The sequence below is a fragment of the Bos indicus genome, chromosome 23 (genome assembly GCF_029378745.1).
Source record: "Bos indicus isolate NIAB-ARS_2022 breed Sahiwal x Tharparkar chromosome 23, NIAB-ARS_B.indTharparkar_mat_pri_1.0, whole genome shotgun sequence".
NCBI lineage: Eukaryota > Metazoa > Chordata > Mammalia > Artiodactyla > Bovidae > Bos > Bos indicus.
Window position 1 is genome coordinate 46,766,858 of NC_091782.1, and position 12,528 is coordinate 46,779,385.

Sequence of the window (12,528 nt, forward strand, 5' to 3'; positions counted from 1 at the left end):
AGACCCTAAAATCCTTTATGACAACACCCTCCTTTTACAGGTGAGAGAAGCAAAAGACTGCCTGTGATCCCACCGCTGGCCATTGGCAGTGCTGTGATCCCCTGAATATAGCGTGCTCTTTCCACACCAGGGCTGCGGGGTGGGGTGGGGGAGCATGTAATTGACTTAGAAATTCTAAGTCCCAGTTTCCAAAATGCATATGTGCACGAGGAGGAGAAGGGGGCAACAGAAGATGAGATGGTTGGACAGTTTCACGGACTCCACGGACATGAAATGGAGAAAACTCTGGGAGATGGTGAAGGACAAGGAAGCCCGACATACCGCGGTCCCTGGGGCTGCAGAGTTGGATACGACTGAGCGACTGAACAACAAAGGACCCTGACTGGGAGACAACTGGAATGGGGATGTGTGGGAGGACTCAGAGGCCTCCCGTTTTCCCAGCCCCCAGTTCGCTCTTGGCCCTTCTTGCCTCCTTTGCCAGCCTCTTCTTCCTTGTCTGATGACGTGCCTCGTGTCCGGTCTGAGAACACTGCTGTCTTCTCCCAGAGGCCATTAGTAATCTTGGGAGAGGGGACCAGACTCTCAACATGCTCTGTCCCCACCCCATACACAGATTCTTCATATCCTGAGACTTGTCCCCACCCCATACTGTTTCTTGATATCCTGAGCCCTATACCTGAAGTCAGAGTGCAGCACATTCCAGGAGAGGAGGGATATTTATAAGGTCAAATCCAGTAAGAGATTTCCCCACCAGAAGATTAGCAGGACTGTACTCAGTTATATTGCAAAGGCCTGAATATGTGTGAGGAAAGGATCGTTAAGGGCTTACTGGTCATGGAGGAAGGAGCATCATTTTGATCAAGGTAAATTTGGATGCACCAAGCGGTGACTCTGGATGCAGTGATGCTAGCTCGAGCAACTGAGAGTGGTTCCATTAGCTGGCTTTGCTGGCTGAAGAAGACTTGAGATCAATTAGGACTGTAGCCTAGGGAAAGCTGAGATGCCGGAAATGGTGAGGTTCAATTACAGAAAAGAATTCAAAGATGTCAAGAGAGAGGAATGTGGCTGTAGATGTAGGCCTATGGATGATCTCATCATCAAGGCCTGAGACAGACGCTGGCAAAGGAAATGCCAGCATCTTCGAGAAGCAGTGCAGTGGCTATTTTGTGAGGGTTTGGGATAGTGGTAGAAACAGGACCCCCTGACTACAGCGAAAGGTCCCAAGGTGTCAAAGGGCAAGTAGTTACCCTAGAACAGTCAGAGACAAATGAATGTGGTTACTTCAACAGGCATTAGGGCTCATGAGAATAGACGGACCTGGTGAGATTTTAGGGTATGCTAGATTGGTCGTGGAGACTCCGGGCCAGCTTGATGTATACAACTGAAAACAATTTCAAGTCTTTTGAATCAAGGCTACCACCATATCTAAAAGTTTGACTCATTTCTTTTTTAAAATTTTTATTGGCGTATAGTTGATTTTCAATGTTGTGTTAGTTTCAGGTGTACATCCAAGTGAATCTTTTATGTGCATACGTATATCCACTCTTTTTTCAACTTTTTCCCATAAAGGTCATTACAGATTATTGAGCAGAGTTCCCTGGGCTTTACAGGAGGTCCTGGGTTCTAGGTCCATAACGGCATTATTTCATTCTCTTTTAATGGCTGAGTAGTATTCCATCGTCTATATGTATCACATATTCTTTATCCATTCCCCCATCAATGGCATTTGGGTTGCTTCCATGTCCTGGTATTGTAAATAGTGCTGCAATGAACATTGGGGTGCATGTATCTTTATGAATTATGGTTCTCTCTTGATATATGCCCAGGAGTGGGGTTGCTGGGTCGTATGGGAGCTCTAAATCCCAATCAATTCACTGAATTGTATCCTCTATTGACAGGAAAAGGAAAGTGCCTAAGGAGTCAAGTTCTGCTAATGCTGCAAATGTGTTCTGTAAATTTTCCTCCTTGCCTTCCCCAAAGGCACTTGTGTCTGTTTATATGTCACTGTACTGGGGAGGGGTTTCCCTGGTGGCTCAGATGGTAAAGAATCTGCCTGCAACGTGGGAGACCTGGGTTGGGAAGATCCCCTGGAGGAGGGCATGGCAACCCACTCTAGTATTCTTGCCTGGAGAATCCCCATGGATAGAGGAGCCTGGCGGGCTACAGTCCATGGGGATGCAAAGAGTCGGATACAACTGAGTGACTAAGCACAGCACAACACACCAGGGAAAGGAAAATGCCCAAACTTTTCAGAAATATCTGGACACTGACTTCAATAATACTATGAAAGCAGGGGGACTAGTGGGGATCAGGTAGTAACTGAATTTTGGAGTGTGTTTTGACCTTTTTGGTTTTTTTGATGGAGGGGAAATATAATAGAAATGGAAAGAGTGCAAAGATCATAAAGAGTTTTCACTCCTGTAACAGCGTCCATTCTCCCTTCCCATCGCTGAGTCCCTCCCTCACCTGCAGCTCTGCATCTCAGTTTCCCTTCTCCCTCCCATCCCAGAGTCTTTGAAGTGACTACTCTCTGGTCTGAATATTCCTCTCAGCTCCTCCCACCCCTTCATCTAACTAATCCCACCTCATCCTTCAGAACTCAGCTCCAGGCAGGGTCCCTTCCCTAAGAAACTGTGACTGCCCCTGAATCTGGGTCAGCCTCCTTGCTTCAACGGTATCATGCAATCATGTTCCTTTCCTTCAGAGCACTTTCCCCAGCAGGCCTCTATACATTCACACAGGTGACTTGGTGAATACCCGGTTCTTCCACCAGAGAATCACCACCACAAGAGCAAACTTTTAGCCAGACTATAAAAGCTGACTTAGGAGTCTGGAAAAAAAAAAGATTGTGATGAAAAGGGAAAATTGAAGCATCTCACTGCTCTTTGTTTTGGGATCCTGTGTACTCACAGGCCTAGAAGGGGCTGATGGAAGGGTTTGCAGGCTGAGAGACTGGACTTTAAGTGGTCGGCAGAACTCTAATAAACCTTTGTTTCAAGTCTTTTATTTTGCCATACTTCCCTTTTAACAAACTTTAAGGAAATAACTCCCCCTGAACTACAACAGTGTACTGCCAAAGAGCTATCAAATAAGAAAGGCACGTGTTTCCTGAGTTTGGGTGAATGAACCGCAGCACTCACTTAAAAGCCTTTTTTTTTTTTTTTTTTTTTTTTACTAGCAGGGAGGATGCAAAGGAGGTTTTCCTTCACAACGTTATTTTTCTTGTGAAAACGTTTGGCGCCACCTGCTGGCAAAAGCCACACTGACTTCTGAGCATTCACAGAATGTATTAATAAATGTCTCTCAAACAAACTAGGTATGAAAAACCTTGATGCGGCTTATTTGGTACATTTCTAAGAATACAAGGAATTTACATTTCTTCCTGAAAAAATTCCCGTCTGACATACCCCCACCACTTGGGGCAATTTGTGTTCCTGCAGAAGTGGCTTCCTCTAAGGGAAAACTTTCTTTAACATAATAAATTTTATGCATCTCATGTTTGACCTAAAAGAAGGACAAACGAGAGAAAGAAAAGGAATTGCCCAGAAATTCTTAAGGTCCCTTCCAAACTCTAGCATCCTAGGGTTCTGAGGAGGTTTACGAATGTTTCTGATAAGAACGCCTGGCCCAAGCATTCTCAGCCTATCGGTCAGTCCTCACTTGGAGCAAAGGTGTATGTTCCTCACCCTCGAATAAAACATAAATAGATCCAGTGAATCCCTGTGATGTTTCATGAACTGGAAATGTACTTCTTAACCTTTCACGCCTGAATATAAGAAAAACAAGAAGAGTGTTATTTAATGTCTTGACTAACTTATGCCAGGTTACCAGTTCTAACTAGCTGACATAATTAATGCAAATTATGTTTCAGGGAATGATTAACGCAAATTATGTTTCAGGGAAATTCATCCCTTTATAAATTGACTGTGTTTTAAAATCTCCACATGCGTAAGCCATGTGTGTGAATTATAGGGGGGAAACATAATTTTCCTGGAAATGTGTAGGTTGATAAGCAGAAACATGCCCTGTCTGCCTGATACTCCAGAGGAACGTTCATGGCAAAAGAGTTAGTGTGCCAGCCATAGGAAACGCGATCCTAAGTGTCAGCCAGGAGAGAAAAATGTCTACAGGAACTGAAGTCCATCCTTGAGAGAGAACAGCCCCCAGAAACAGCCCAGCAGGAGCCTGAATTCACTGATCTTTTAGTTCAAGTCTCTGGCTTCCCTCGTGGCTCAGGTGGTAAAGAATCTGCCTGCAATTCAGGAGACCGGGGTTCGATCCCCGGGTCAGTCAGGAAGATCGCCTGGTAAAGGAAACAGCAACCACTCCAGTATCCATGCCTAGAGAATTCCATGGATGGAGGAGCCCTGCGGGCTACGGTCCATGAGGTCCCAAAGAGTTGGACACGACTGAGCGACTGACACTTTCTCTTTTTACAGACAAACAGAGGTCTCAAGAGCTTAGGTGACCTTTTCACAGGCCTTTATCAAGTCAGAGAAGAGCCAAAGGTGGGTGCCTGACCTTCTGTGCTTGCTGTTTCTCCCTCTCCATCACCCTGGCTCTAACCAGTGTCCTCTTTTTTGGTGATGCAAAATGCAGAGGTGGTGGGAGAGGTGGCAAAAGCCCCTCTGGAGTATATATAATATACATCACTTAGACTGAATATCTTTCTCTTTCAAATAAATAAACAAAGCTCTTAATGTAAAATAAAGGAGGAAGGAAGAAAACCCCATCCCAGTTAGGCAGAGGGTACGCGACAAAGTGAATACTGACGTCCATGTCATCAGGCATCAACTGCGGCCCACGCACCTTTCACACTTTGTCGTCAAGTCTCATAAACACTCTTCAGTATAGCGTGACTACATTGCAAAAAGTCCTGCTTAGAGAACCTAAGGAGGTACTGTTTCTAGTAAGTCAAATTAATACAGAGTGTTGCCCCAGGCAGCGTAATCCCAGTAGCTGTTGAGCTCAACATTTGCCTTTAAAAAGAGAATTATTGACTCGGGTATAGACTCCAGTTGAAGCATGAGTCAGGCAGCCTAGCAGACCTGGTTTGTTTTTAGCCAAGTGTCGGGGAAGGGGTGTGCTCACCAGCAAAGCATGTCACAGAGGATGTAGACACACACACGCACACACACACACACTCATCTGCCTAGTACAGCTGGCCCAGGCGTCTCTCGCCTGACAGAGTAGGGGCTGTTTTCGACCCCTACACATCCTTAAGGAATGCGATCCTTGTAGAGTTCATAGACAGGAAATGACCTTGAGGAAAGCCACTCCATGCCATTCTTTGAATGTTCTGCTGTCAGCTCCCAAAACTGTCAGGAATGAGGTAGTGAGTGTCTACTTCAGCTGTACAAACTGGGGCCATCAAAGAATTTCAGGAAAGAAAAAAGCTGGGAATCATCGTAATTCACACTTGAACCAAATATGGCAGCTGCAGCAGGCGGCTGATGGGCATTCTGAACGAGGCCACCTCAAGTTCAAACTCGAGAGCTGCCATTTTTCAGCATAGGACATTGAAGATCATACATAACATCTCAGGTTTCCCATCTGCTTGGGAGGGGGGAGCGGGGCGGGGGCAGTCCTCAGAGCGTGATAAAACTAGTCAGTCTTTGATAAATGCTGCTCCTCACTCTATCTTTCCAACCCCCTTGATGACCTGGTGAGAATTCACTGGTTTCTATCCGAACCAAAGACTAAGGCCCATACAAAGGGGCTGCCAGCCCAGCTTCCCTGCCACTGAGGTCACATTGATGCTAAAAGGAGCAAATGAGCAAGTTTGACACTTAATACAAAAGTGCTTACATCAGATTCTCAAAAGGCTTCATTTCCCCCAAACGTTTAAGAATCACTGCTATAATTTCTTCCTTGCAGCTCCCAGCACTTTTCCCTCTTCTCCTTGGTAGCTGTCATCACTTCTCCCCAAATACCTGAGAACCTCTCCGTCTCCCTGCCTTCAGCTGCCCCCCACCCACTCTCCCCTCTGCTGCCAGAGTGGGCTCCCTGACACGTCAGTCCTTGCGAAGAAAGCCTGGGTTTTATTCGGGGGTCTGCAACTCCCCTTACTGCCTTGTGTGGAGGAAAGATGTCCTTCCCTCCATCTCCTGAAGTGTGACTGTTGGTCTAAGAGTCAGACCATTTGCCTTAACAGCGACTGGTTTAGTACTGCTCTGCGTCGCAGTTCTGAGCATTGATCTGTGAGAGAAGGTTTTTGGCTTTTTCTCAAATTACTCTTATCTATAGGCCACGAAATATTCATAACTATCATCTTACAATCCCCCTGCCTTACTCATGGACGTTGGATTCCCGTGAGACTGGAAGCTCATGGAGCAGAACTTCCCTTATGCTACTTTTCAATTCGTCCCTATTATATTGTATAATAATAGATAAGGAGACAAAGATTCTAGTTCACAATAAAAATAAAATCCACTTGATGATTATGTTTGGCTCCAAACTGTCATCTGTTGTTTTCCAGCATATGGTGTCAGGCTAGATTTCAGCCTTCTTTGCTAATTAGGAGATGGTTCCTAAATGATACAAACAAGGAGACCTCTCTACAGGATGTTATGGTCACACCCAATCAAGGTTTTAGGACACCAAAGACAGAGAGACTTTCAACACCCTGTCTTCTCAGCAGAGACAAGGTCACATACTGGCCTGAGTCATCAAAGTCAACAAGACAGGTAGTCAGAAGGGATCCTGGCAACACTGGCAAGAAGATGAAGTGGACATAAGATACAAGGTCTTCTCCCCTAATCACCCAAATCATTAAATTAAAAATCCCGCCTGTCCCTACACAGTCCAGAGAACAAATTAGCCGCCTTGTGTACAGACCATCTGCAATTAGGAGCAGTAGCATAGTTTCTGTTCCTGTAATTACAACTTCTCCTGTGTGGACAGACAGATCCCTCATTGTGTCTGGAACAATCACAGCATTCCAAACACTAAGCAAGCCAAAGTTGCATACCCCAGGGCCGGCTCTTTCAACAATCTATCGCTCAGCAGCTCCTCCCGCAGCCAGCTCAAGGACCCGGTTTCCTGCCATTGTTAGTGAGTTGAGCCTGGAATTCCATCCAAATGGATTTGACCCCTTCACTAAACAGCAGAGCATGTTTCCCTGATTAGTATATTCCTGTGTTTAGACGGGAAGTGGAAGGATTGGGGGAAGTGGAGGGAGAAAGACAAGAAAAATAACAAGGGGGAAGAAAAATACTTCATTCTATTCATGCTATAATGATAACAACTTGGAACTCTGGCTTCATCCACTAGTGTAATAAGAGTTCTCACCCATGCATAAATACACATGGGTCTATCAAAAAGCCCATTTTATACAGTAAAGTAACTGGGCTGAGTATGAGCAAGCGTACCTGGCTTCATTAATAAACAGTTATTGCTCACCAGGCTCTGAGCATTCTAAGCAGGAGAATGCAGAAAATTATAAACTACAGTCTCTTGTGAGTGTACTTTTCTACGTGAGTTCTGTTCCCTAAGGATATTATTTCTTCTCACGATGATGGTAATTAGGGGACCTTTGATACCAGGTAAGTGGAATGATTCCTAGTTGTACAAGATTGCAAGGGCCCTTCTCCACGACATGCGTTCAGGCACTGCACTCTACTTTTTTGTTTTTTTCTATAATATGAAAGCATTTATCAGTTTTATTGTCTTTTAGGGGATTCCCTGGTGGTCCAGTGGTTTGGACTCCTTGCTTCCACTGCCAAGGCTCTGGTTGATCCCTGGTCAGAGAACTAAGATTTTACAAGCTGCTCAATGCAGCCAAATTAAAAAAAAAAAAAAAAAATTATTGTCCTTTATATCTAGTTGAACCTGCCTTATATAGATCAATACACTATATGTTCTTTGGCAAATATTTAAGTATCACATGTATAATAAGGTCTTGGGCTTTGCAGGTGGCTCAGTGGGAAAGAAACCACTTGCCAATGCAAAAGCCAAGGGTTCAATCCCTGGGTCTAGAGGATCCTCCTGGAGGTGGAAATGGCAACACACTCCAGTATTCTTGCCGGGGAAATCCCAGGGACAGAGGAGCCTGGCCACAGTCTATGGGGCTGCAAAGAGTTGGATACAACCGACAGACTTGAACAAACACACACACACACACATTTAATACGGTCTATATGTCGAAATGACCCAAAGATATAGAAAATGTAACTCGCATTTAAAAGCCTATGAAGTTATAACATTTTAAAACTTAATGTTCCTTAAAGACACCATCAAGAGAGTGAAAAGACAACCCACAGAATGGGAGAAAAATGTTGTACATCATATATCTGATAAGGAATTTGGATCTAGAATATTTGAAGAACTGTTATGACTCGAGACAAATCACATAGTTAAAAGTGGGAAAGAATTTGAATAGACATTTCTCCAAAGAAGATACACACATGGCCACCGCACACATAAAAGATGCTTAATATTGCTAGTTATCAGAGAAACACAAATCAAAACCACTGCAGATCTGCTCAAAAGTGTGTGTTTGTTGCTCAGTCACGTCTGACTTTTCATGTTCCCATGGACTGTAGTCCGCCAGGCTCCCCTGTCCATGGAATATTCTATGCAAGAGTACTGGAATTCCCTTCTCTAGGGGATCTTCCCAACTCCGAGATCGAACCTGGGTCTCTTGCATTGCAGACAGATTTTTCACCATCTGAGCTACTAGGGAAGCCCAATAAAACTGAAGCGAGTTGCCATTTCCTCCTGCAGAGGATTTTCCCAACCCAGGGATCAAACTTGCTCTCCCTCAAGTCTCCTGCATCGTAGGCAGATTTTCTTTACTGCTGAGCCACCAGGAAGCGCATTTGCTAAGACACTTCTAATAAAGGTGACAGATAATCGTCATTGGTGAGAATGTGGAGAACTCAGAAGCTTCAGACATTGCTAATGGGGATGTAAAACGGTGAGACTTTGGAAGAAAATCTTACAGTTCCATATTCAGTTAAACATGCAGTTACCATATGATTCAGCAGTTCCACTCACTCGCAGGTATCCTTCCAAGAGGAATGAAAAAATAGCCACACAAAAACTTGTATATTCATGTGTGCTGTGCTGTTCTGTGCTGTGCTCAGTCATGTCTGACTCTTTGTGACCCCATGGCCTGTAGCCCGCCAGGCTCCTCTGTCCATGGGATTCTCCATCAAGAATACTGGAGAGGGTTGCCATTTCCTCCTCCAAGGATCTTCCCATAGCATCGTTATTCATAATAGCCCAAAAGTGGAAAACAACCCAATGTCCAACAACCGTTGGATGGATAAATAAAATGAGATATAGCTATACAACAGAAAAGTATCCAGCAGTAAAACAAACGAAGCACCGGTGTATGCTACAACATAGGTGAATCTTGAAAACATACTAAACAAAAGAAGCCAGGTGCAAACAGCACATACATTATGATTTCACTTTATGAGATGCCCAGAGCTGACAGAGACAACAGAATTGACAAAACAGAGACAGACAGTAGACTAGTAGTTGCCCAGGGCTAAGCAGGGGCCACCCAGGTGGTGCTAGGAGTGAGAACCAGAGATCCCAGCGTCAGGAAGACCCCCTGGAGGAGGGCACGGCAACCCGCTCCAGTATTCTTACCTGGACAATCCCACAGGCAGGGAAGCCTGGTGGGCTACGGTCCGTAGGGTCACAAAGAGTCAGACACTGAGCGACTGAGCACACACGAAAACATTTAATTGGTTTTGCTAAACATAGAACCTAGGGAATCCCTACAGAGATGTGGCCCAAGCTGATGTCGTGAGACAAGTAAAGTGCTCCAGTTTACAGAGTTCCAAAAACAGAAGTAGAAAGCTTTCAAAGATATTATGGTCCTGCTCTACTCATTATCCAGTTAGAACCTTTCTCCAGGCACCTTTAAGAATTTCTAGAAACACCAAAGTCTTCATTGTCTTCTAGCTATTGTGCCGGGGGCAGGGAGAGAGGTGGAGCTTCTGCTCTTGTTTCCATTCATTCCATCCCTTCCCCAGTGTGCTCTAGAGCAGATCTTGGCCTAGATTCTGAAGACCTCTGCTATGCTATCTTCCTGTGCTTACCTTTTCCCCTTTTTCCCTCATCTCACTGAATCCTCTTCAACAGTAGCCTTTTTGCCTCACACTATTTTGGAGTAATAAAAATGTTCTAAATCCATGTAAGTAAATTCTACATTTTATCTACAATTTGCAACCTTCCAATAAATAGAATCTATTCCTGGAATAAATCCAGTCCATGGAATTCTCCAGGCCACAATACTGGAGTGGGTAGCCTTTCCCTTCTCCAGGGGATCTTCCCAACCCAGGGATCAAACCCAGATCTTTCACACTGAAGGCGGATTCCTTACCAGCTGAGCCACAAGTGAAGCCTGACGAAATCATTGAAAGTAACTTAATTCACCTTGGTCATGGACAACTTTTGCAGTTTGGTTTGGTTTTGGTTTGGTTTGGTAAATCTTAGTAGCTTTCAAAAACATTCGAATGGAAAATAGTTAACTTTCCTCTGCAACCTCATTAGCAAGCCATAATGAGAGCAAGTCTCAGGCCAAATTTTCACACACGGACACCTATCTGATAAACATTCATTAACAAAACAGGCTTAGAACAATTCATCAACTGGATTTCTAAACTTGACCAAGCCCCAGCTGCCTGTTCTTTAGGTGTGCCAAACATGTCCTGTAACATGTTTGCTCACCGCAGATATGACAAAATTCCTAAGTAAGAGTCAAAACATTGTAATTGACAACATTTCATCCCTTAAACCAATGACGGGATGTAGGACCAAATAGGGATCAAGCTAAGATGTGAAATGGGTCCATCGTTGAGCTGAATCTTAGGTCCTGCTCATTCAGAGAAGGAGCACCTCTGAGCTCTAGTTTATGCATCTTGAATCCCTTTAAATTCACAGTGAGAAGTAATTAACAAGACTCTAGTTTCATCAATAAAAATCCATTGCTGATAATTATATGAATTAGCAAAGCAATGTAACTGAACGAGGAGACCTTATAAAAGATGTGAATGACCTTTCTGATATAACCCTGGCTGGCCACCTCCTAACTGCTGCTGCTGCTAAGTCGCTTTAGTTGTGTCCGACTCTGTGCAACTCCATAGACAGCAGCCCACCAGGCTCTGACCTCCCTGGGATTCTCCAGGCAAGAACACTGGAGTGGGTTGCCATTTCCTTCTCCAATGCATGAAAGTGAAAAGTGAAAGTGAAGTCACTCAGTGGTGTCTGATTCTTCGCAACCCCATGACTGCAGCCTACCAGGCTCCTCCGTCCAAACTAGGCCTTCTTAACCTGAGATTGACCTAAAGTAACACACGCAGAGCGTCACTCTCATTATACTCAAGTATTTCGAAAGAGGGGCTTCCCTGGTGACTCAGCAGTGAAGAATCCGCCCGCCAAATACGGGAGATTGGAATTCAATCTATGGGTCTGGCAGATCCCTTGGAGGAGGAAATGGCAACCCACTCCAGTATTCGTGCCTGGAAAATCCCATGGACAGAGGAGCCTGGCGGGCTACAGTCCACGAGGTCACAGAGAGTTGGTCATGACTTTGTGACTAGACCACCAGCATCATTTCAAAGAAACTTATAGGCATCATAACAAGCCCATAAATTAACATTTTGTAGATTGAACCTCTGTTACATATGAACAAACGCTCTAGGATCCGTACCTGTGTGCTTTTGGAGGGTCTTCTGAGTAAGCAATGAAGATGGATGTCTTCCTAGCCACACTGCCTGCTGCCCAGGGAAGGGTCATTTAAGCAATGTTGGAAGCAGAGGGACAACCACTCCCAGCCTGGACTCCCCACCTCACTTATGGACCCCTAATCTCTTTCGGAAAGGGTTGTGTTCGGTGAGGTTTTTTTTTTCCATACCACTCCAGTGACACATTGAAAAACTTAAAGGTCTTACTTTTGTGGTGCAAGGACTACTTTGAGAATGTAGTAATAATCTCTTCAATAAAGGTGCACATATGCACGTGCAAAAAATATTTTTTAAGAAAACTTTAAAAAATTATTTATCTATCTTTGGCTGCGCTAGGTCTCTGTCGCTGCCCTGGACTTTTTCATTTGTGACGAACAGGGGCTTCTCTTGTCATGGCGCATGGGCTTGAAGCTCTTGGGCTCAGTAGTTGTGGCATATGGGCTTAGTTGCCCCCACGGCATTTGAGATCTTTCTGGACCAGGGAAGTGGCAATCCACTCCAGAATTCTTGCCTGGAGAATCCCATGGACAGAGGAACCTGGTGGGCTGCAGGCCATGGGGTCGCAAAGAGTCAGACACGACTGAGCGACTAACACCACTCTGACTACGGACCAGGGATCCAGCTCACGTCCCGTGCACTGGCAAGCAGATTCTTAACCACTAGACCCCGGGGAAGTTCTGCAAAAATTAAACTTTCAATTCCTTTTCAGAGTGTTTACAAACCCTGGCCCTACCCCCACTCACCACCGTCATCACCAGCTTCTTCCTCTAATTTTCCAGGAATCCACTGAGGCTTTTCAATAGATCACCTCTGACATTATGACATC

At 44.8% G+C, this 12,528-nt stretch overlaps 1 protein-coding gene across 2 annotated transcripts in view; it reads right to left on the bottom strand.

Moving 5' to 3' along the window:
* Nucleotides 1-12,528, bottom strand: part of TMEM170B (transmembrane protein 170B) — a 211,123-nt gene that overhangs the window by 104,178 nt on the left and 94,417 nt on the right. The gene's annotated exons all lie outside the window — the stretch shown is intronic.